At 40.2% G+C, this 23,330-nt stretch overlaps 1 protein-coding gene and 1 pseudogene across 2 annotated transcripts in view; one reads left to right on the top strand and one right to left on the bottom strand.

The window, feature by feature from the left end:
• Window positions 1-1,013: 1,013 nt before the first annotated feature.
• LOC129470056 (large ribosomal subunit protein uL6-like) lies at window positions 1,014-1,643 on the bottom strand (annotated as a pseudogene).
• Window positions 1,644-20,879: 19,236 nt separating this feature from the next.
• The window catches only part of PHF3 (PHD finger protein 3), an 80,891-nt gene continuing 78,440 nt past the window's right edge, over window positions 20,880-23,330 (top strand). Inside the window, exon 1 of one of the 2 annotated variants that reach the window (XM_055257370.2) lies at window positions 20,880-21,298. The gene's annotated coding sequence lies outside the window, so the exon portion shown is untranslated. The remainder of the gene's footprint in view (window positions 21,299-23,330) is intronic. The other variant, XM_055257379.2, reaches the window with a different exon arrangement.

Below are 23,330 nucleotides of genomic sequence, written 5' to 3'. Positions count from 1 at the left end.
TGCGGGGATTACAGGCGTGAGCCACCGCTCCCAGCCTTAATTTTTTTTCTAATAAAAAAAGAGGTAAAACTTTAAAAAATATATACACTTATTAAATAACTATGTAAAACGGCTTAAAATGGAAAGTAAAATATAAAGTACTCTGCTGCCCGGCCTCTAGTTCTTCTAGTAATTACAGTTGTAACTCCACAGCTCTAAATAGCTTATTACTCTAGATTTATCTTGGGATAATATATAATAGATATTGCTTCCTAATACAAATCATTTTTCATACTTATCAATTTTCCCATCCATACCTCTTAATTAAATCGTTATTTTATTTCCATTTGTGAGCCATCATTACTAGGTATGTAAACTTGGGCAAGTTACTTAACCCTCTGTGACCTGTGACTCAGTTTTTTTTGTTTTTTGTTTTTTGTTTTTGTTTTTGTTTTTGAAACGGAGTTTCACTCTTGTTGCCCAGGCTGGAGTGCAATGGAGAGATCTCGGCTCACCGCAACCTCCACCTCCCGTGTTCAAGTGATTCTGCTGTCTCAGCCTCCCGAGTAGCTGGGATTACAGGCATGCGCCACCATGCCTGGCTGATTTTGTATTTTTAGTAGAGACAGGGTTTCTCCATGTTAGCCAGCCTGGTCTCACACTCCCGACTTCAGGTGATCCACCCGCCTTAGCCTCCCAAGTGCTGGGATTACAGGCGTGAGCCACTGCACCCGGTGACTCAGTTTTATTGTCTCTCAAGTGGACAAAAGTCTTTGAATACTTAGAGGGATTATTGTGAAGATTAAATGACTTAATGTATGTAGAATTCTTAGAACTGTGCCTGGCACATGGTAAACACTGTGTAAGTAATTACAGTCACTATTCTTGCTTTTTTTTAAATGGCTACATTGATAAATTCACATATTCTTAAACATTAGTATCTTATTCAGTTTTTTTTATCTTTATTTTTTTCCCAAATCAATAGGTCTTTTATTGCATCATTTAAATATCACAAGTAGGTCTTAGGAGTCATCTGGCATCTTCTTTCTGTAGCTGGATAACTCTTAGATCTTATTCATCAGCCTGCTGAATAGTTCCTTTTTCAAAGACATAGATATCATCCAAAAATGTCCTGATATCCTTGTTTTTAACTGTTGTGGCTTGCTGAATCAAAGCCGCTGAATTTGAAACAAGCTCAATGTCATTTCCTCCAAGGATTAATTCATCTTTCTGGGCTTGAGATACTGAACAAGCAACACCTGGTCTCATCCGAACCCTGCGGATGTATTTTTCACCCAAGAAATTTCAGATTTCAACAAGAGACCCGTTCTCCTGGATAACGACACTGATGGGGAAGTGAGCATACACAGACCTCATCTTGTAATGGAAGCCCAGTGTAACACCCTTGATCCTGTTCTGTACATGAGTACAAATAGTCCAAACGGTAGCCAGTTTCTTTCTGTTCCCCCACCATTTGTCAACTTGGAGCCTCTTTTTTTTCTTTCCAAGAAGACTGAGTTCCACTGATGCGATTGAAGTCCCTCCGCAGGGTTCCTCTGGGGCCCTTCACCATAACTGTGCGTCCCTTCAGAGTAATGTCGACATTTTCTGGAATGTCGACAGTATGATTGCTGAGAATGGTCTTCATTTTCGCAGTAGACGCAGCAAAGAAAGCTCTTATTCAGTTTAACTAGAATATATTGGCTCCCTGTTTTGTAAGCTACTCTTGCGTTACCCTTCGTTTCTCCTCCTGACCTTACACCTCCCAATTTATAAGAAGTAAATAATTAATGTAATTAAATGAAATCATTTAATTCAGTCATTTATTCGGTTCTGTGACAAAAATTAAGATTTCTATGTTTCGTGTAGAATAATTTTGAAACTTGAAACCCCCTCAAAAGATAGCATTTACATTTTTATGACGTTAATATTGTTTACTACAGAGTAAAGCAGAATAAGGTTATACTTTGTTGTAAGTCCAACATCTTTACCCTGTACCAATCAAAAAATAATGTTCCAAGCATCAAGATAAAATATTTTCTCTTCTTACATTCAACTGCCTGTTCAATCATTCCATATTTTAGTTTGCTTTATATTTAACACATCAGATTTTTTTTTATTTACAACAGTATTAGTTTATACAAGTTCCTACTTTATACGATTTTTTGTTTAGGCAGCTTTTCAGTAACATTTCTATTACAAGTTATTCACGAAGCGTCCCAGGAGAAAGGTGAGAAGCTTCTAAGAGCTACATGCAAGGGACGGGTGACAGAAGGGCAAAGGGGGCCAAGCAATCACTCCGTAAACCACCATTTCTTATAAAACCTTTATTGCTTAGTGGTACTTCTGATTGCTTTTCTTTCACCTCGCTGACAAAAGAAACCCTTTACTCTATGTGAAGATTATCCAGCCTGTAGAAATTACTATCTGTTACAGGACTATTCCAGGATCCCTCTAATTTCCTGCTTCCATCTGGACAAACGTTGTCCAATTTTCCCCTGGCTTAGCTTCATTGTTTCCATACTTTCCTCTTTTTCACGTTTATTCTTTGTTCTGCTAAACTATATATTCAAATAGTATCCTCAAAAAAGATGATTGGGAGATCAACTTTCTCAATTCTTGCATGTCTAAAAATGTATTTCTTTGTACTCAACAATTGTCTGATAATTTGGGCATAAAACACGAAGTCCAAAATCACTTATTTGAGAAGTTTATCAACACTGTTCTTCATTATCTTCTCATATCCAGCGTTGCTATTTAGAAGTTGACAGTTGGATACTCCCTACTCTGTAAGTGAACTTGGATTTTCTTTCTGGAAGCTTTTACAATTTCATCTTTATCCTTGGTAATCTGAAATATAATGAAGAGGTGGGAACGTAATATTTTATTTTAGTTTTCATATAGCCTACTTGACTCTTTATAGGTATTTTTAGTTTAAAAATTTATTTGTTTTCAGTCCTAAGAATTTTCTTCCTTTAATAATTCCCTCTCCTCTATTTCTTCAGTTCTTTTTTTCTGAAATACACCTTAGATCAAGTGTTGGAGTTCCTAGATTGAGCCTCTATATATCACCTTTTCTTTCATGCTTCCCATCTTCATTTTTGCTCTTAATTCTGGAGACTTCCTTGCAGTACTTCTATTGATTTTTTGTTTGTTTTTTGAGACAGTGTCTCACTCTGTTGCCCAGGCTGAAATGCAGTGGAACGATCTCGGCTCACTGCAACCTCCACCTCCCGGGTTCAAGCGATTCTCCTGTCTCAGCCACCACACCCGACTAATTTTTGTATTTTTAGTAGAGACAGGTTTTCACCATGTCAGCCAGGCTGCTCTCAAACTCCTGACCCCAAGTGATCCTCCTGCCTCAGCCTCCCAAAGTGCTAGGATTGCAGGCATGGGCCACCACACCTAGCTGTATTGATTTTTCTTTTTAACATTTGTTTTTGGTTTCCAAAAGCTTTTTTGTGTTTCCTAATGGTTCATTTTTCATAGTTTTTAGCATAGGTTTTTTCGAGCAGAGTAGCTAGCATAGTAATGTGGATACAATATGAATTCTAACTTTTCAGAGGATACTAATAAGAATTTGTCTTATCAATGTTGTAAGTTCTCTTCTCTTTCTCAAATTGGCTCTGTTTCTGCCCATTTTTGGTTTGTTCATCCTGGTCTTTTACATTAAAATTGTTAATTTTCTTCCTATTTCTGGGGATATATATATATATATATGTATATATATTTGTCCATTTATACTTACAAAATAAAAGATAGGCTAGTCAGTATCAATGCTGGCATGAGTTTCTCCAGCTGTGTGTTGTTTCTCCAGCAAGTCTCTTCCCTAGCTAGCAGCAACATGTGTGTGCATGAGTAAGGGCATTCATCTTGGCCAACTTTAAATAAAGTTCTTGGCTAACTTTATTTATTTGGTCTTTTTAGGTAGAAAGCAAGAGGACAGGCCAGGCACGGTGGCTCACTCCTGTAATTCCAGCACTTTGGGAGGCTAAGGTGGGTGGATGTCAGGAGTTTGAGACCAGCCTGGCAAACATGGTGAAACCCCGTCTCTACTAAAGAAACAAAGTTAGCTGGGCGTGGTGGCAGGCGCCTGTAATCCCAGCTACTTGGGAGGCTGAGGCAAGAGAATTGCTTGAACCTGGGAGACAGACGTTGCAGTGAGCCGAGATCATGCTCCTGGGCAATGGGGCGAGATTCTGTCAAAAAAAAAAAAAAAAGAAAGAAAGAAAAAGAAAGAAAGAAAGGAAAGAAGGAAGGAAGGAAGGAAGGGAGAGAAGGAAAGAAAGAAAAAGAGGAAAGAAAGAAAGAGAAAGAAAGAAAGAAAGAAAGGGAGAGAGGACAGTGTGGAGAAGCAACAAAAAGTCAGAATGGGAATGCTGAGACTTTGTTCTAGGATATAATTTTTTGTTGTTTTTGTTGTTTTTGAGAGAGTCTCATTCTGTTGCCCAGGCTGGAGTGCACTGGCATGATCTTGGCTCACTGCAACCTCCGCCTCCTGGGTTCAAGTGATTCTCCTGCCTCAGCCTCCCAAGTAGCTGGGATTAGAGGCAACTACCACCACGCCTGGCTAACTTTTGTATTTTTAATAGAGACGGAATGTCTCCATGTTGGCAGGCAGGTCTCAAACTCCTGACCTCAGTGATCCGCCCACCTCGGCCTCCCAAAGTGCTGGGATTACAGGCATGAGCCACCTCACCTGGCCAGAAGCTCATGTTTTATGTTATTTTGTCAATAAACTACCATACATATTCCATCTTCCAGAAATTCATTGAAAACTCTGGTTAACTAATCAGCCACTTCCCATTTCACTTACTGCTATGGGGTTATTTCCTTCATATTTCTTTACTATCATTTCAATGATGTTGATGAATAGAAGAGCATTAAGTAAGTATACTGAGGTTATTAGCTTCCTTTATTCATTTCACAAATATTTATTGAGTTCATATCAGGTCAATATTAACATGAGATTGGCTTGCTGGGTTTGCAGATTTTCTCACTCTAGAAGGCCATTTTTCTTCAGTAAGACACAAAGGACCCTGAAGCCTACCCCACAACCATAGCTCCACTGACAGAAAACTAGATGGAGCTGATGGACTGTACGCCAAGCCAGCAGCTAGATTCCCTCTCCCTTCTACTCTTAGGCTTTTTAAACTTTCTCTCACCTTGCTTGCCCTTCCTTTCCAGTCTGGCTTCCTATTTATTCTTAATAGAATGGAATAAATGACAAGACATTAGGGAATTATTAGGTCACATTTGAAGGAAAAAAATAACCTAGAGAGTTATTCTAACAGGAAAGCTGTTTTTGGCCAACAACATTTTCCCATTTTAAGTATAGGTGTCAAATGTGGAATCTTTATGGAGTACAAGAAAGATAAATCAACCCAGGTCTGGAACAAAGGTTTGGCGGGGAGCTCCAAAGAATCCTCCCTGCAATAAATGGGAGCTATTCTTTCAAACTGTGGATGACCTGGAATTGGAAGAGCCCATGTAGAATGACAGCCCAGTTGAATCTACTGGAATATCCAGAGAAACTCAAGACTTGAATTTGGTTTACTGTTGTCCAGGACTTATAACAGCCCCAGACATGAGTGCTAAGTCTTTCTGGAGGAGAGCATCTTCAAAACATTTCAATTTCAATCACAATGCCCAGCAAACAGATAATCAAGCCTCCCACCCCCAAATTAGTCTCCACGAGCAAAAGGCAGGCCCTCAGAGACTTTAGATGTAGGGATTACCAAATGCAGAGTCTAAGAACACTATGCTGACCATTTAAAGAAATAAAAGACAAGACTGAAGGCATCTGCAGAGAATAGAAGATTATGAAATGATATCTGAGGGTAAATGTGAAGGATGGATTAGTCTTTCAATCTTGAGAATGTAACAGGAGAGGAGGTATACCCCTCATGGGCTTGGAAAATGATATTACAATTAATAAAAAGAAGTGACAGAATCTGAATATTTACTGTATACCAACTGTTTAGTCTGCTAAACCTGCCATAACAAAATATCACAGTGGCTGAATGTAAGAGTTAGGAAAACAAACTATTTTTCCTATTTTTACACACTCAACACAACATAGAAAACTGATACCATATGTAGGAGGATTTTCCCTCACACACAAAGGACTTCCTCAGTGGACAATTAGGCATCCTATAATCCAATTAATTCAATTCTAACACTATCTACTGGAGTTAGAGTTAGACCCCACAGATTTTTTTTTTTTTTTTTTTTTTGAGACAATCTCTCTCTGTTACTCCGGCTGGAGGGCAGGGGTCAACCTGGCTCACTGGAACCTCTGCCTCCCAGGTTCAAGCAATTCTCATGCCTCAGCCTCATGAGTAGCTGGGACCACAGGCATGCGCCACCATGCCCAGCTAATTTTTTTAGACCCCACAGATTAAGAGCTCAGTCCCGCAAGACTGGCTTCACTTGAGGCATCAATTGCAAGTCCCAGGTTGTGACTTGTACTTCTGACCAACCAGCTATAAACTGGGATTCCCATGACCAACTCCTCTTGTTCAATAATTTGCTAGGACACTCAAAGAATTCAGGGAAACACTTTATGTTTACTCACTATAAGAATATCACAAAGAATACAGGTGAACAGCCAGATAGAAGAGATGCACAGGGAGGGAGAGGTATGGGGGGGCTTTCATACCCTCTCCAGGCACACCATCTTCCAAGCACCTCCACATGTTCAGCAACCTAGAAGCTGTCTGAATCCTGTCTTTTTAGGCTTTTATGGAAGTTTCATTACATAGGTATGACTGAGTACAACACTGGCTATTGGTGATCAACTCAACCTTTAGCCCTTCTCTCCTCCCCAGAAGTTGGGAATGACACTGAAAGTTTCAATCTTCTAGTCATACGATTGCTTCCCTTGGGAACAAGCTCCTATCCTGAGGCTACTCAGGAGCCCACCAAAAGTCACCTCATTAGAACAAAAGATCCTCCTATAACCCAGGAAATATCAAGAGATTTAGGAGGTCTGTGTCAGGAATCAGGATCAAAGACCAAATGCCGAAAGTGAAGATTCTCCTAGCACCCCTATCTGCAGGGGTTTTAGCGGCTTAAAGTCAGGAACTGGGGCATATATATATATATATATATATATATATATATATATATATATATGTATCTCCAATGTAACTGTATTTGGAGATAGGGCTTTTTGGAATTGTTTTTTGATGTTCTCATACAAACTATTCAAGCAAGATGGAATATCTGCTATTACACATATAAAAGGCTACTGGAACAAAATAAAGACTTTCTACCATACTTGGCGGATTATAATGCTAGCCTGGCAGGACTTACTAACAATGAATGATTACCTGCAAAAGATGTTAATTGGCTGCTTAAGCAGAAAACAAATTGATTTGTCCTGAGAGGACAAGCATTTCTCACATGGAACCCAGCATTAAGATCCTCCTGTTATTTAAATTCAAGGGAGATTTTGGAAATCATAAGCACGTAATGAAAACTGAGAAGGAGGTTAAAATATTGGAAGTGATTTTTTTTTCTTAAAACCAAATCTGTGTTCCTCTGCCACATTTTTAGATCCAAAGCTTAAAACATTAAATGTGTTTGTATAAATTACATATATATATATAATTATTTCACACTTAAGAAACAAAAATTTATTGTCTCACAGTTCTGGAGGCTAGAAGTCTGAGATCAAGGTGTTGGCAGGGTTGGTTCTTTATGAGGCCTCTCTCCTTGGTATGCAGATGGCTGTCTCCAATACCAGTCATATGAGGCCGTCCTTATGACCTCATTTAACCTTAGTTAGCTCCTAAAAGGCCCTACCTCCAAATACAGTTACATCGGGAGTTAGGGCTTCAACATATAAATTTTAGGGGCACACAATTCAGTCCATAACACCAAGTGATGTTCTAAGAGCTTTACAGTAATTATTTAATCTTCACAACAATCCTAGGAAATAGGTGCTCTTGTCATTTCCATTTGTTTAGAGGAAAAAACTAACCCACCAAGAGGCTAAGCAATTTGCCTTACGTTATACGGTATGTCATTGGAATAACTGGTAAAGCCAGTATTGGATAGGAGGAATATGTGCTCTTAACCATTACAATATACTAAGAAGTAGAAGGTTTTGGGAGCTTGTGTTCAAAAGGGGGCAATTGTCCTGGACTCAGACAAATCTAAGGTTTCAGAACTTCTTTTGGCTTAGAGGGTGGTGGTGCACATAAAGCACCTCAGGTGTGAAGGAAGACCCTAGCCCAGCACCACTTTTCCTAAAAGGGCTCACTCAGGCACAAGCCCTACATCCTACCTCATGGTGCCAAGCAGAGGCAATGCACTACTTCCCCTATCACCTGGCGAGTTAGATACCAGCCCATACCCAAGTGTTGAAACATGGCTCCCTAATATCCAAGGAGTCACCTAAGTAAGATGTCTTCTACTTTCTGTGGTCTAAGATGCTACTTATCAGCCTTTCTGATTATTGTAGTAGCCGGATCATTGTCTCGTCTACTCCATTTTTATCTGTTGGCTTCCAGGCCAGCTGCTGTTCTGCGCTAATCTCCCCTCTTGGCTTTTGTCAGAGATTCATTCAATCATTCAATACATATTTATTGAACCACTACTATGTACTTGACACTGTTTGAGGAGTTAGGTATATATCAGTGAATAAAATGGTCAAAAATCCCCGCCTTCAAATAACTTGCATTCTAGTGCCTTTTACTGAGAATTCTCCCATTGCTATTTGATTGGGCCAGAGGTCAGACCAGTGCATAGTAATTGGGATCAGGAGACCACGTGAAAGTCCAGTTGCAAATATTTGATATACATTATGTATAAAAATATTTAGAAAAAATATTTAGAAGGATACACATTACATGGAGTAAAATTGATAGTGAGGGCCGGTATGAGGGGACTTTTATAACTTCTTTAAGGTTTGTTTTTAAATCAATAAACATGTGTTACTTTTTTTGAGACACGGTCTCCCTCCGTTGCTCAGGCTGGAGCATAGTGCAGCATCAATTCCTGGGCCAATTGATCCTTCCACCTTGTTTTTCCAAAATACTGGGATTACAGGCGTGAGCCACTGCATCCAGAAAAGAGCCTCTCTTATATCGAGACAAGAAAGAAAAAGAAAAGAGCAGATACAGATTATGTTTAGAAACAGATTGAAGCAAATCTGATCAAATGAAGAAAAAGCTTTGATCAAAGTTCTGAGGAAAAAGCATAGAGTGAGGAGGTGAGGCAGAAAGACTTGAGTTCAAATCTTAACTTCATGACTCCTGGCTAAAACCTGTGCCCAGTTACTTAAACTTTCTTATCTCCAAATGAGATTAACCATCTTGTAGGATTGTTGAGACACTTAAATGTAATAATGTGTGTACAGTGTTCAGCAATCATTCTCAACAAACGTGGCTTGTTTTCTCTGTTAGCCCTTTCCCTGGCCTCCTGGACAGAAGTTTGTAAGAGTGTAATTCAAGAGCAGTTATTTAACAGCTCAGCATAGTCAGTCTTGCTGTTGCTTTGGCTCTGACCTTGGCATCCAAAAGCCCCAGTGCATGAGTCCACATCATAAATTTACATTTCCAGGTTACTAGTACAATATCCTATAAACCATTCTCCTCTCTGGGACCAGGTTTCTACCCATGCACTTGCCCTTCCAGGGCTAAGTTTCTTACTTGGAACCTCATTCACTCCTGTGGCTAGATTACCTATCATTTCCCTATGATGGCACTTTCAGATATCTGCTGCTGAAATTCTAAAATTCTGCCCATAGAGCTATGACCCAATTCGACAAAAGAATTTGTGGCCATACTCCCAAGTTCAGAGGCCAAGCATTCATCTAATTGTGTGGGTCTATGTTTCTTGCATACTGAACTTGCAAATACTTCAGAATATAACTGAGATTACTGATGCTCTTGGCATCAGATTTTGGTGGCCACTCTAACCACACTGATTAAGAAAATACATATTTTGTAGTGAGAAGAGGTATTGTTAACTGTTTGCTCTATTGTAGCTCCAACTCATTTTCCAGTGAGACTCCCTGAGACAGTGTAAATCCTACAAATGATACTGTCCTTTCCTTTGTAGTCCAGCCTTTGCCTTGGTTGTGAGCTCAAATCTTCAATACAACTTTGGTTTTGGCTTTTCTTTGGATGGCTAAATAGCTGAGTACCTTTTCCAGCATTATTCTATACATCCCTGAACTTGAGCAGTGATTCTGTGAACACATAGGTTACTATCCCAAACAATAAGCCTAACAACCTAGTATATACACTAAACATGTCACTTGAATGTGTTGATATCTGAATATACACTTTAAAATATAAATAAGTATCCTAAAAATCAAAGTCCTCAAGGGCTTTAAATTTGGAAACTTTGTCAATTACTTAAAGTACAAATATATATTTATATTATTACAAGAGTAAATGATGCAGTGATTAATGATGATTATAAAAGCTGTTAATGCACCAAGACAATTTCTAAGGACTTTCAAATATTAAATACAAAAGGTTATAGAGTTATGATTCATATCAATGTTAAAAGAAAATGTTGGCTAGAAAACTTTAAGAATAGTGTGTCAATTTCGAGTCAAGAGATGTTTACAAAAATTTCAAAAATAGTATCAGACAGAATAGTAGAGATTAGATTTTATCATCATCATAGTTATAATCTTTGCAGAACTTAGAATTCATAGCATCAAAATAATCTTTAAGAATTGTATTTTAAATTTTATTATTTAACCTCATTTATATTATGAAGTTTTTGAAGAAAAAAATCCCTTTTGAGAATCTTTCACTTCTGTGAGGAAGAATTAAAAGTAGAATATTAATTTGATCAACTCAGATTTTGGAATTGTTTTTTCATGTTCTCATACAAACTATTCAAGCAAGATGGAATATCCGCTATTACATACGCTATTACATATTTTGCTGGAACAAAATAAAGACTTTTACCATACTTGGTAGATTACAATGCTAGCCTGGCAGGACTTACAAACAATGAATGATTACCTGCAAAAGATGTTAATTGGCTGCTTAAGAAGAAATCAATTGATGTGTCCTGAGAGGGCAAGCATTTCTCACATGGAATCCAGCATTAAGATCCTCCTGTCCTTTAAATTCAAGGGAGATTTTGGAAATCATAAGCACATAATGAAAACTGAGGAGGAGGTTAAAATATTGGAAGTGATTTTTTTTTTCTTAAAACCAAATTTGTGTTCCTCTGCCACATTTTTAGATCCAAAGCTTAAAACGTTAACTGTGTTTGTATAAAAGAAGTAGTTCATGAAAAAATATTAAATGTGGGCCGGGCACGGTGTCACACCTGTAATCGCAGCACTTTGCGATGCCGAGGCAGGCGGATCACAAGGTGAAGAGATTGAGACCATCCTGGCCAACATGGTGAAACCTCGATCTACTAAAAATACAAAAATTAGCTGGGCGTGGTGACCACGCCTATAGTTCCAGCTACTCAGGAGGCTGAGGCAGGAGAATCGCTTGAACCCGGGAGGTGGAGGTTGCAGTGAGCCAAGATTGCACCACTGCACTCCAGCCTGGTGATAGAGCGAGACTCCATCTCAAATAAATAAATAAATAAATATACACATATAAAAGCAACAATCTTTTCTAATTTTACTTTTTATTGTGAAATTTTAAAAACATATATAAAAGCAGAGTGAGAACAGTATTATAAGCCCTCTTGTACCCATCTCCTAGTATTTATAATTATTAGCATTTTGTCATTCTTCTTTCATCTAGCCTCCATCCATTAATTTTAATCTTAATTATTTTTTCTGGAATTTTTAAAATAAAATTCTAGATAACAGTTTCACCTATATGAATGTCCACATGAATTTCTAAAAAACAAGGGATTTTTAGAAAACATAGCCCCATACAGTTATCACACTAAACAAAAATTTCTAAAGGCCTTAAATATTTAGTCTGTTCAATTTTCTCCAATTGCTTTAAAATGTCTTTATGTTTCAGTTATTAGTTTGTTCAGTTGTTTACTAGTTTGTTCAAACCAGAATCCAAAGAAAATCCACATACTGTATTTGTTTCATGTGTTTTTTAAGTCTCTTTTAATCAATAATATTTCGCCTTCCCTTTCTAGTTTTTTTTTTAATGTCATTAATCTATTGAAGAAACTGGGTCATTTGACTTTCAGAAATTTCCACCTTCTGAATTTCCCTGATGGCATATGCATAGTGAAGGGCACAACAATCTTAAGACCTTTTCTGAAAATAATCAGAAACACCTTCTTGAAGCAGTACACAAAACTTTGTATCATAAGCTTTTCTTTAAATATGTATCAAAAGTATTGGCTGGGCATGGTGGCTCACGCATGTAATCCATGTAATGGCAGCACTTTAGGAGGCTGAGGCAGGCGGGCGGGTCATCTGAGGTCAAGAGTTCAAGACCAGCCTGGCCAACATGGCAAAACCACGTCTCTACTAATAATACAAAAATTAGCCCAGTGTGCATGGTGGCATGGGCCTGTAATCCCAGCTATCGGGAGGTAGAGGTTGCAGTGAGCCAAGATCGTGCCACTGCACTCCAGACTGGGGGACAGAGTCACACTGTGTCTATAAATAAATAAATAAATAAATAAAGTATAATCAGGAAGGACTATCTTGTCTGGCCTCACATGCATGATTGTGTCAGCTTCCAGAGATCACCTGAAGCAAGGTCCTGGGTATAAGATTTCTGCTACATCCTCCTGTCAACCTCTACACGTTGCCATGCTCCAGAGATCCATCTCAGCTCCTTTTATCCCTCTGTCTACATTTACTCCTTAGGTAATCTAATCTAGTCCTGTGGCTTTAAGTATCATCTAGTGTATGCTGACTGCTTGAAAAATTCATAACTTCAGCCCTACCATCACTCCTGAATTCTAAGCTTTTATATCCAACTATTCATTTTAAAGCCTCGCTTGGACATCTCACAGATATTTCCAACATAAAATTTGTGAAATGCCTACCACAGAATCATTGTACCCCTGCGCCCTAATATGCTCCCACACCAATCTTCTCCAAATCCAGCAAATAATACATCTTTCATCCTGTTACTTAGATGCCAAATCTTGAACTTCTTAACTTCTTTCTCCTTAGTCCCACATCTAATCCATTAGTATACCTTGTCAGTTCTACTTACAAAACATAGTCTGGCTGTGTTTAAATCTCCTTCAATCCTATTATCACAACACTGGTCCATGCAACACTATTTTTCTCAGCCTCCTGGATTTCTGCAATGGAATATCTGTTATTTTTGCTTTTATAGGCATTCAACCATAATTGTTCACTCTTGTTTGGCTGAAATTCATTTTCCTTAAAGTAGTTTGAGCAATGTGTAAGACAACTCAAAGAATAGAAAACAAAGATGTAGTAGAGTGGATTAACAAAGCTGAAAATGATTTAAAATGATAATAAAATAGACAAACCTTTGGTAAAATTAATCAAACAAAACTGTAGAAGGCAGAACCTTAGAAAAATGAGGGAAAAAAATGTTGATAAAGCTATAAATACAAAGGACCTGAAAAAGTAAGAGAATAATAAAAATAAAAAGTTTGTGCTACTAAATAGGAAAATGTAGACATTATGAACAATTTCCTAGGAAACTATAACAACTAATTAGACTCAAGAGAAAATAGAAAATATGAATACGTTTATTGAAAATCATACAATGGGATACTACTTCACACCTAATGAGATATAAATAATCAAAGAGTCAGATAATAACAAGTGTTGGAGACGAAGTGGAGAAATTAGAACCTTTATAGATTACTGTCTAGGAATGTAAAATGGTACAGCTGCTTTGAAAGACAGTTTGGCAATTCTTAAAACTGTTAAACACAGGCCAGGCATGGTGGCTCACGCCTATATTCCCAGCACTTTCGGAGGCTGAGGCAGGTGGATCGCTTGATGCCAGGAGTTCCAAGTGGCCAGACCAGCGTGGCCAACATGGTGAAACCCCGTTTCTACTAAAAATACAAAAATCATCCAGGCATGGTGGTTCACACCTGTAATCCCAGCTACTTGGGGGGCTGAGGCACGAGAATTGCTTGAACCCAGGAGGCGGAGTTTGCAGTGAGCCGAGATTGAGCCACTACACTCCAGCTTGGGTGACAGAGCAACACTCTGTCTCAAAAAAAAAAAAAAAAAAAAAAAAATTGCTAGACATACAGCTGCCGTAAGACCCAGAAATTTCATTTCTAAGTATAACCACAAGAGAAGTGAAAGTGTATGTCCACACAGAAGCTTGTATATGAATGTTTATGTCGCATTATTCATAAAGGCCAAAAAGTAGGAACAACCCAAATGTCCATCGATGTCAATGGATCAAAATTGTGGTATACCCATACAATAAAATATTATTGTTAATAAAAAGAAGTGAAGTACTGATGCTTGCTATAACATGAACGAACCTTGAATACATTAAAGCTAAGTAAAAGAAGTCAGTCACAAGAGACCACGTTATATGATTCAATTTGTAAGAAATGTCCAGAATAGACAAATCCAGAGACAATTAATGACATATTAGTGGTTGCCTGGGGCTGGTGAGGGGATAAAGCATGGGTGGTAATGACCAAAAGGTATGGAATTTTTTTGGCACCATGAAAATGATCTAAAATTGACTGTGGTGATGGTTGTACAATTCTGTGCTAAATGCACTAAATATACTAAAAAAGTACTAAAAAATCACTGAATGATACACTTTAAATGGGCAAATTATATGGTATGTGAATTATATCTTAATAACAACTGTTACCAAAAAAATCAGATGTCACTTTTTGCTTTTAATACTCCCATAGCTTCTCATTTTATTTACAGTAGACTCTAAACATCTTGCCTCGTTCTTGCTAATCTCTCATCTTTCTGTCTTGCACCCTATACTCCAGTCAGACTAGCCTTCTTTCTGCTTGTAGAACCTCCCAAATGTGTTACTACTATAGTATCTTGGAATTAGCCTTTTCTTCTTCTAGAATGTTCTTATCATATGACTTCTCTGGTTGTCTGCTATCACACAATTTCACCTTTTCAACTCCCAGCACCTCCTTTAGTTTGAGGAAATCCTCATTTCTGGCCCTCCCTTCCAATCTTTCAAATATGTCTTCTGAATTCCAATTTGTGATCAACCAAGTTTTCTACGTATTTCTATTGGCGGGACTTCCTGAAAAAAATGTCCTCGTAGAGCCTGGACTCTCCAAGCAAATTTTACATTTTCTTGAGGCTTTCTCTCTCTGTAGACATTAAGTTGTACACAAGATTTTACAACTTGTTTCTTCTGTTATAGTTGGAATTTAAACACAAATTACAAACAAGTTATTGGCTTTTAGTGAAATAATTTGAAAGGCTTATGAGTGGGCACCTAGCTCAGGAATGCTAGCATGGTCCCTTTTGAGAAAAGGCATGGTTCTATCTAGCCCCATAAGAAGCAGGTCCCCTAACCCTCATTCCAAAGGCAGCCTTGCCTAATGTACGTGCATTCTGCTGTTGCTCCAGTTTACTGTGCTTCCAGTTGAAGTTGCTTCTCCACCTTTGGACTGGTTGATGTAGCATCTTGGGAAACCACAAACTGCAGGGGACACTTAACCTTTAGTCTTCTGCCTGGAGTAGGGAGAGCTGTAACATTTGCTGTGCTTTTAAACTAAAGACCCTTCCTTTTGCTTCTCTACTTTCTGGGCCTAGGAGCATGCAACATAAACTTGCTTTCAATCATATCTTGTGATTCTGATTCTGAATGTGCTCAGAGTACAAATGATTGCTCTAGCAACTGGGAAACCAGTCTTTAATCAGATGAAAGTTCTATTTCACTATCCCTTATCAGGTACCCTTCGCCTCTGTTGTAACTGAAGTCTGGTAGATTCATTTTGAGGTAATTTTTGTATGTGGTTTGAGGTGGAGGTCCCACTCCATTCTTTTGTAGGTGGCTGATCAGTGGTTCCCAGGACCATGTGTTGAAAAGACTATTCTTTCTCCATTGTATTCTTGGCACTCTTGTCAAAAGTCTTTTGAAAATAGACACATGGTTTTATTTCTAAACTTTCAATTCTATTCCATTGATGTCTATCTTTATGCCAGTACCACACTGTCTTGATTACTGTTACTTCATTATAAGTGTCGAAATCAGGAAGTGTGTGTCCTCCACCTTTCCACTTCTTTTTCAATATTGTTTTGGCTATTCTGGGTTGTTTCTTTATATGTATAGCTTTTCTTTTTGTGTACACATAAAAAATGCACCTTTTTTCCTGTTATGCTGCTTAAATGTTTTATATTTTTGTTGGAATTTATTTTCCCTACTGTACTCTACTGATGATTGCTGTTTATGGGAAAGCCATTATTTTTTTCACTGATTTTTAAATAGTACCAAGGCAACTCTTTACTGCTAGCAGTTGTTTCATTAATTCTCTGTTAGGCAGTTTTTATTATATGCAAATAATGGTCTTTTGTGTCTTTTCCTTTTCTATAGCTACTATTTCTTTTCTTGCCTTTTAGTATTGGCAAATATTGAATAATGGTGGTGATAGTGGCAGCCTTGTGTAACCCTGGCTTGAGTGGGGATGCCTCTATCTTTTCACCATTAAGCGTGATGGATACATCATTGAACTGCATCTTTAAAGGATGCAGGAACAATTCAGATAAAGTGAGAGGAGGAATTATGAGGCTTTTGGGGTCATTTGGGAGGGGGCATTCCTGTCAGAAGGAGCAGCATGAGCAAAAACTTTAGGTTGAGGGACATTGTGTGGATGTGTGTAGAAAACAGTAAGTAATTAGGTATTGTTGTATCATAAATTAAAAAGCAGGAAACAGGAAAAGAAGAGACTGAAGAGTTGGCAAGGACCAATCCTAAAGGGCCTTGATTACCTTATGAAGTTTGGGTTTATTTTTATTTTTCCAGATGGAGTCTCGCTTTGTCACCCAGGCTGGAGTGCAGTGGTGTGATCTTGGCTCACTGCAACCTCCACCTCCTGGGTTCAAGCAATTCTCCTGCCTCAGCCTCCCGAATAGCTGGGATTACAGGCACGCACCACCACGCTTGGCTAATTTTTGTATTTTTAGTAGGGACAAGGTTTCCCCATGTTGGCCAGGCTGGTCTCAAACTCTTGACCTCAGGTGATCTACCTGCCTCAGCCTCCCAAAGTGCTGGGATCACAGGCGTGAGCCACTGCCCCCGGCCTGGATTTTATTCTTTATATTTTGGATAACTATGAAAAGATTTCAAGTAGAGAGGTAATATTGTCACTGAGGGACAACATCACAGATAGTTTCTTTGTTAAAAGAATTTTGATTATTTTCATGGCTGCAACATGTTCAATTCAGATAATGAATCATTTGTAGTTCCTGAAACACACCAAGCTCTCTGGTACTTCTTTGACCTTGAGGACATCCCTTTTGTCAGAAATGCCCCCATACCCACTCCAGGCCAGATAAAACACGAATATGGGTCTTTTGCACCAACTACTGTCACAGCAGGCTGAATCCTAATTATCTACTGCCACTCTTCTGAGTTCTTTGAGGGCAGGAACGATACCATTTATTTCTGAAACCTAGTGGGGTGAATAATGGAATAAATGAATAAACAAATGAGCAAATGAAGTGTGTTGGCAGGGACAGTAATGCAGAGGAGCTTAGAGAGATAAGGTCACAAAGACGGTTAATCACAGAGTTAGTTAAAAATCTGATGCCTCAGGTCTCTCTCTGCTCTTTTCCTGTGCCTTAAAGTTGCTGAAGTTTACAAAGGTGTTTTATAGCTTGTGCAGTCCTGATGCATGGAAAAGCTTTATTTTGTTGTTTGACCCAGACTTCCTAGGCCCCGCCCCCTCAACAGAGGTAAGCTATGGAAATTTTAACCTCCCGGTGGGGCTTGCACTTCTTTTCACCCACTGTTCACTGCTGAAAGCCTGAGTAGCTGTGGGCCATCTTTCCGGAGAAACTAGGAAAAGAAATGTGTGGAAGGCAGCAAGCCGACGATGTAAGAAAAAGTGTTGTAACTTAAGCCTCCAAGTTCAATGATGATCTTGGTAAAATGAGTTTGAGTTATTTTGTTTTTTGTCTCTGTCACTCTGTCGCCCAGGCTGGAATGCAGTGGTGCCATCTCGGCTCACTGCAAACTCCACCCCCCGGGTTCAAGCCATTCTCCTGCCTCAGCCTCCAGAGTAGCTAGGATTATATGGGACTGCCACCATGCCCGGCTAATTTTTGTATTTTTAGTAGAGACGAGATTTCACTATGTTGGCCAGGCTGGTCTCAAACTCCTGACCTCAGGTGATCCACCCGCCTTGGCCTCTCAAAGTGTTGGGATTACAGGCGTGAGCCACCGCGCCCGGCCGAGTTCGAGATCTTTTGACCCCACTGTTTTGATTCTGTGTTTAAGCATACAAACATTTAAATCTATTCTCAATTAACACGAAAGTACATCTGTCTACAAAGTGTTTGCCAGAAAAAACTTCGTTAAATAAATTTAATATTTTTATTGACTTTCTGCTCATAGTGGTTAATTCTGCCAATTTTTTTTTTCGTATTTAGTTTACTGATACTGTAGGGACCAATGTTTCAGTGATGACAAGCATTTTTCATATCAAAATTGACTTTTGTATCTACATTGTGTACTGTCTTCCATGGTCTTAATCTCTGCCAGGCTCAATTTTCTTGGGTCAATGTTTTGCAAGATCCAAATTTTATCACTTTTCCTTCTTTCATAATTTTTTAGTTAAATACAAATACACTGTCAGTTTTGTCATTATCAATTACTCTGTCTTGTTTTCCTACCAAATTTAATTTTCCCAAGTTAGTTTGGAGTTTTCAATGTTACTGATACAATCTGATCTTCCAGTAAGTCCTGTGTGCAGTTATAGCTGTTGCCAGTTTTATTATGCTGGTTCTTTCTTCTACTAACCTTTCTATGAATTGGGTATAAGATAAACAGTTCGTGTTTACATCTGGAAGCAAAAAGCAAAGACCATTAGTGGACAAATGTGTATCTGGGCACTTGGCTGGTTCAAAATAACAGAATCAAAACATCATGCCTATGGCAAGCTTGTTGACTTTTTTAGGATCAGAAATCTTTGCTTTATAAATGTGACAGTCTTATGATTCTTACATTTTCTTTTAATCTCCATTTTGTTTTCTCTTAAATTTATTAAAACTTCTCTGAGAAGGTAAGTTTCCTCAGCCCTTCCAAGGGTTTTCCAGCTAGTGGTCTCCTTCATCAAGTTCTACTCCATTGAATTCCTTCGGGGTTGGATTTTGTTTATAACAATAATTTTACACTTTCTGAACGCCCTTTTAAAACGTCACACTAGGCAGGGTGCGGTGGCTCACGCCTGTAATCCCAGCACTTTGGGAGGCGGAGGCGGGCGAATCACAAGGTCAGGAGATGGAGACCATCCTGGCTAACACGCTGAAACCCCATCTCTACTAAAAATACACAAAATTAGCCGGGCGAGGTGGCGGGAGCCTGTAGTCCCAGCTACTCGGGAGGCTGAGGCAGGAGAAAGGCATGAACCCGGGAGGCGGAGCTTGCAGTGAGCCGAGATCGCGCCACTGCACTCCAGCCTGGGCGACGACGAGACTCCGTCTCAAAAAAAAAAAAAAAAGTCACACTGAGATCCACTAGAAGAGTAAGGATAACATTAGGCCATTAGGCTTATTTTTATAACTCATCCCAGACATCCCAAGTGAGAATTAAAAAAAAATTACTCATTTCTATTTTCCTTTCTCAAAAACACATTACAAAAAGATTGTAAAACAAAGTCTTGAGGGATTGATTAGTCAAGACATGGGGTGAAACTCTAGGAATCCAGTGGAATCAGGGCAACCCAAACCTCCTTTGTAGAAGAGCATTTGCTATTGAGAGTGCTTAAAATATCAGAAGACTAGAGAGAGGAAAGAACAGATCTTCACCACATGCCTGTGACTTATTCTTCCACCCTGCACTAATCTTACAATGTGGGCTGCGGTTGGTCTAAAGCTTAAATCAACAAGTACTGTAAAGGTTTTAGAACAGTGCAGACCACACAGTAAGGTGCTCAGCAGGTACTGGCTGAATACTGTAATAGTCCCTGTAGACAAAAGCCACAAACCCTGTCCCTAAGTAGCTTCTTTTGGTTGGAGTGACTGACAAGCAACAATTACTTCACAGTGCTTATTAATGGCTGAGATAGGGGTTAGCTCAAGTGTCTGTGGAAGCAGACCAGTGGGTCTGAAACTTTTTTTGTCTCTGGACCTCTACACAATATTTGTTACCACAAATAATGTATTTATGAAGAGTATATTTTCCAAATTAATAAAAGGGTGATATTTAAAATTTTCGCAAATTTCCTCAATGTTTGGCTTAATAGAAGATGGCTGGATTCTCTTATCTGTTTCTGCATTGAATCGGCTGCTATATGCTGTTTTGGCTGAAGGGTGGGAAGAAAATTTGGCCTTAGACACATGCTCCTGGCAAAGGAATGGAGGCTCTTCTGAAAGGTCTTGGCGACCCCTCAGGGTAACCTGGGACCATATTCTGAAGACTGCTTACTGGATACCAAGAATGTTTCTTGGAGGTAGCAATTTGAGTCCTGAGGTAGACCAGCCATGTAGGGTGAGGGTAACAGAGGTAGTTAATGGTAAGGCTGCTGTGCCGAGACAGCACAGATATTTGGGCAGAGGGCTCATCTACTCCATCCTATTCTACCATTCTTGAACTCACAGTCAATTAATAAAAAGTATATGGGGTTGGGGAGCTGCGCATCAATATTATATTAACTGTGAAGCCTTAGTGCTTATTACGGTAGAGAAAAAGCGCTCCTCTGATTCGCCCCTCCCGGCGGCCCGGAGGTGTGAGCTAGAAGCCCGCAGGCGGTGCCGCGTCCTCCGAAGACAGGGAGGGGTGCGGCAACGCCGGGAAGTGCTGCAGCCCGGGGCCCCACGGAGGCGCGGCGCTCGAGGCCCCACAGTGCGCAGGCGCGGCAGCGACGCAGGCCGCGGCCCCCGGAACGGTAAACAGTGGGGTCACGTGACACGGACCCTCTCCAGCTCCCGCGCCGCCGCCGCACGCCGATGGCTGCGGGGTCTCGCGCCGTCGTACGGTCCCCACGCGGCAAGCGACCTTCGGGCTCAGGGCGGCGGCGGCTGCAACGAGGATTAGGAGGGCGGCGCGGAAGCCAGGAATAGTGTCGTCAGCAGCAGCCATTCGGTCCCAGGAGGAAAAGAGGCTGTGGCAGCGACGCCGACGTCCTGCGCGTACCCCCTCTCCGCGGCACCCACCGGGCCCCCTCCTCCTCCTCTTCGGCGGCGGCAGCGTCCACCATCTTCCTCTTGCTGCCAGTGGTAGCGCTCGTCTGGCGGAGCTGGGTGAGTTGCGGCTGTGGCCGCGGCCAGGGAGACGGGCAATCTTCCCCTCCCCCATCCCCTTCCACACGCACAGCGCCTCCGCGGGCCTCTCCGCCCCTCCCTCGGCGGGCTCTCCGCGCTTTTCTCCCGCGCAGCCGAGAGATCGCCTCTCGGGCCTCTTGCGCAACGTCCTCGGCCTACCTGGGCCGCGCCTCTGCCGCCTGTGGACCATTTGGACCGCGGGCTGGGGAGGGAGTCGCAGCGACGCGGTCGCCGGGCGGAGGGTCGGGACCGCGGCCTCTCTCCCGACCACTGGTACCCAGCCGTCTGCCGCGAGGGTGTCCCGCCGCCGCTGAGGCGCGGGCGCGCAGGCCCGAGGCACGGCGGGCGCTGCCTGGAAGGCCCGGCTCGCAGGTCCCCGGATCCGGCCCTTAGGGCCTCTTCCCTCTCAGGGAGCCCCAGCATGGAGCTTTGGGCCTCGGTTTCGGGAAACTGGGACTGGCCCTGGCTGCTAGGCTGCTCCCTGCTGCTGGTTTTTGGAGATGAGAGTTACTGTTCCATTTATCCTCCAGTTACCGCGCGCTTTTGTGCCCGGGACTCAAAACTGTCGACTCCTTTTGCTTAGTTTGAAATGAGAAGGCTAGACTCTTGCCTTCCGATAATACATCTAATTTAATGAACCACTTGTCGATACGTACGTGTTAATGGTGCTAAATAACTGATCACCTGACACGGGGGGCGGGGGCGGTGCGGAGAGTAGAAAGGAAGAGAATGTTGATACCGCGCACGGAGTCCTGTGTCCCTCCTTTCCCTTAGGATGTGTTGCCGGGTTAGGTGACCTTTTTCCATCTTTGGGCTTTTAAATGCCAATTCCTAGAGACTTTAGATTGGGGTGGTTATTAGTGCTTTCCAGTAGTCACGCGTAGAATATGTTCATGGATTAATGTTAAGTGGCAACACTGCTTTAATATTCTAGTCCTAATCTGCATTACATGTAGAGATAATTAATTTAAAAAGAATAATCGATTATTGAGCCTTCTCTAAACACTAACTTTACTATCTTATTTTAAGCTAAATTTAAAAACCAATACAGTAAACTCTATAGGGAGTACTTAAACAGTACGTTGTTGTATTTAGTCACTATTTTGGGGTCGAACTTGTCTTCCCTTTGTCAAAATGATTGTTTAAGACCTAACAAAACTACGCCTCAATTATTCATTTTTTGATTCCTGAATGAAATGTTTGGAACTGTGAAAATATTTGTAGAAAAAGATGTATGTTTGTGATAGAGCGACATGTTGAGTCAAAGCACCAGAAACTTTTCTATTGTGGCATACTTATGTTTTTGAATTTATAGCTCCCTTCCACAGCACAGAAAGGTGTTGTGTAAAGATTATTGTTATTTTAAATAGTAATTTTATACTTTAGTTATCACTTAGACCTTTTCCCCACTAATTTTTCTCTTCATTCATCTGTTTACTGGCTATATATTACCATAATGATTCTTTCCTTCATCATCATCATTGTCATTACCACTGTTATTATTATTTTACAATACATACTTCATTTTCTGGTGATAGCAGAGTTTAGTGGCAGAGACTTTTAGGACTGATGATTCCTGATTGAGCCACACAATCAATCAGTCCTGAAATGGGCTACTTTTATGTAAAAAGATTACAACTTTAGATTTTAAGCTTTTTCAGATAGCTGTACTCGGTAATTTGTCAAAATGATAAAAATGAGCCAGTGATGGGACCAAAGTTTGCCTCTTATTTACATTTTTTATAGGTTCATTTATTGAAGAATAGAAAAATATAGTTTATTTTACTGCTTTTGCATACACCTGAATTATGCATTCTCTTTTGTTGGGATAGACCTCAGATAACTATCATGTTGATCTTATGGTGTTCTTATATGTTGCATTATCAGAAAAGTCACCTCTGAGAAGTGGTCTATGTAAATGTAGGTAAAAAATTGGTTTGGTCATATGCACGTTTCAAGATAGAAAAATCGAAAGGAATTTGTCTTTAATCATTTCAAACCATGTTATTAA

This window comes from Symphalangus syndactylus, chromosome 2, assembly GCF_028878055.3.
Source record: "Symphalangus syndactylus isolate Jambi chromosome 2, NHGRI_mSymSyn1-v2.1_pri, whole genome shotgun sequence".
Lineage (NCBI taxonomy): Eukaryota > Metazoa > Chordata > Mammalia > Primates > Hylobatidae > Symphalangus > Symphalangus syndactylus.
The sequence above is the reverse complement of the archived record's forward strand: the minus strand, read 5'-3'. Positions and strand labels throughout refer to the sequence as shown.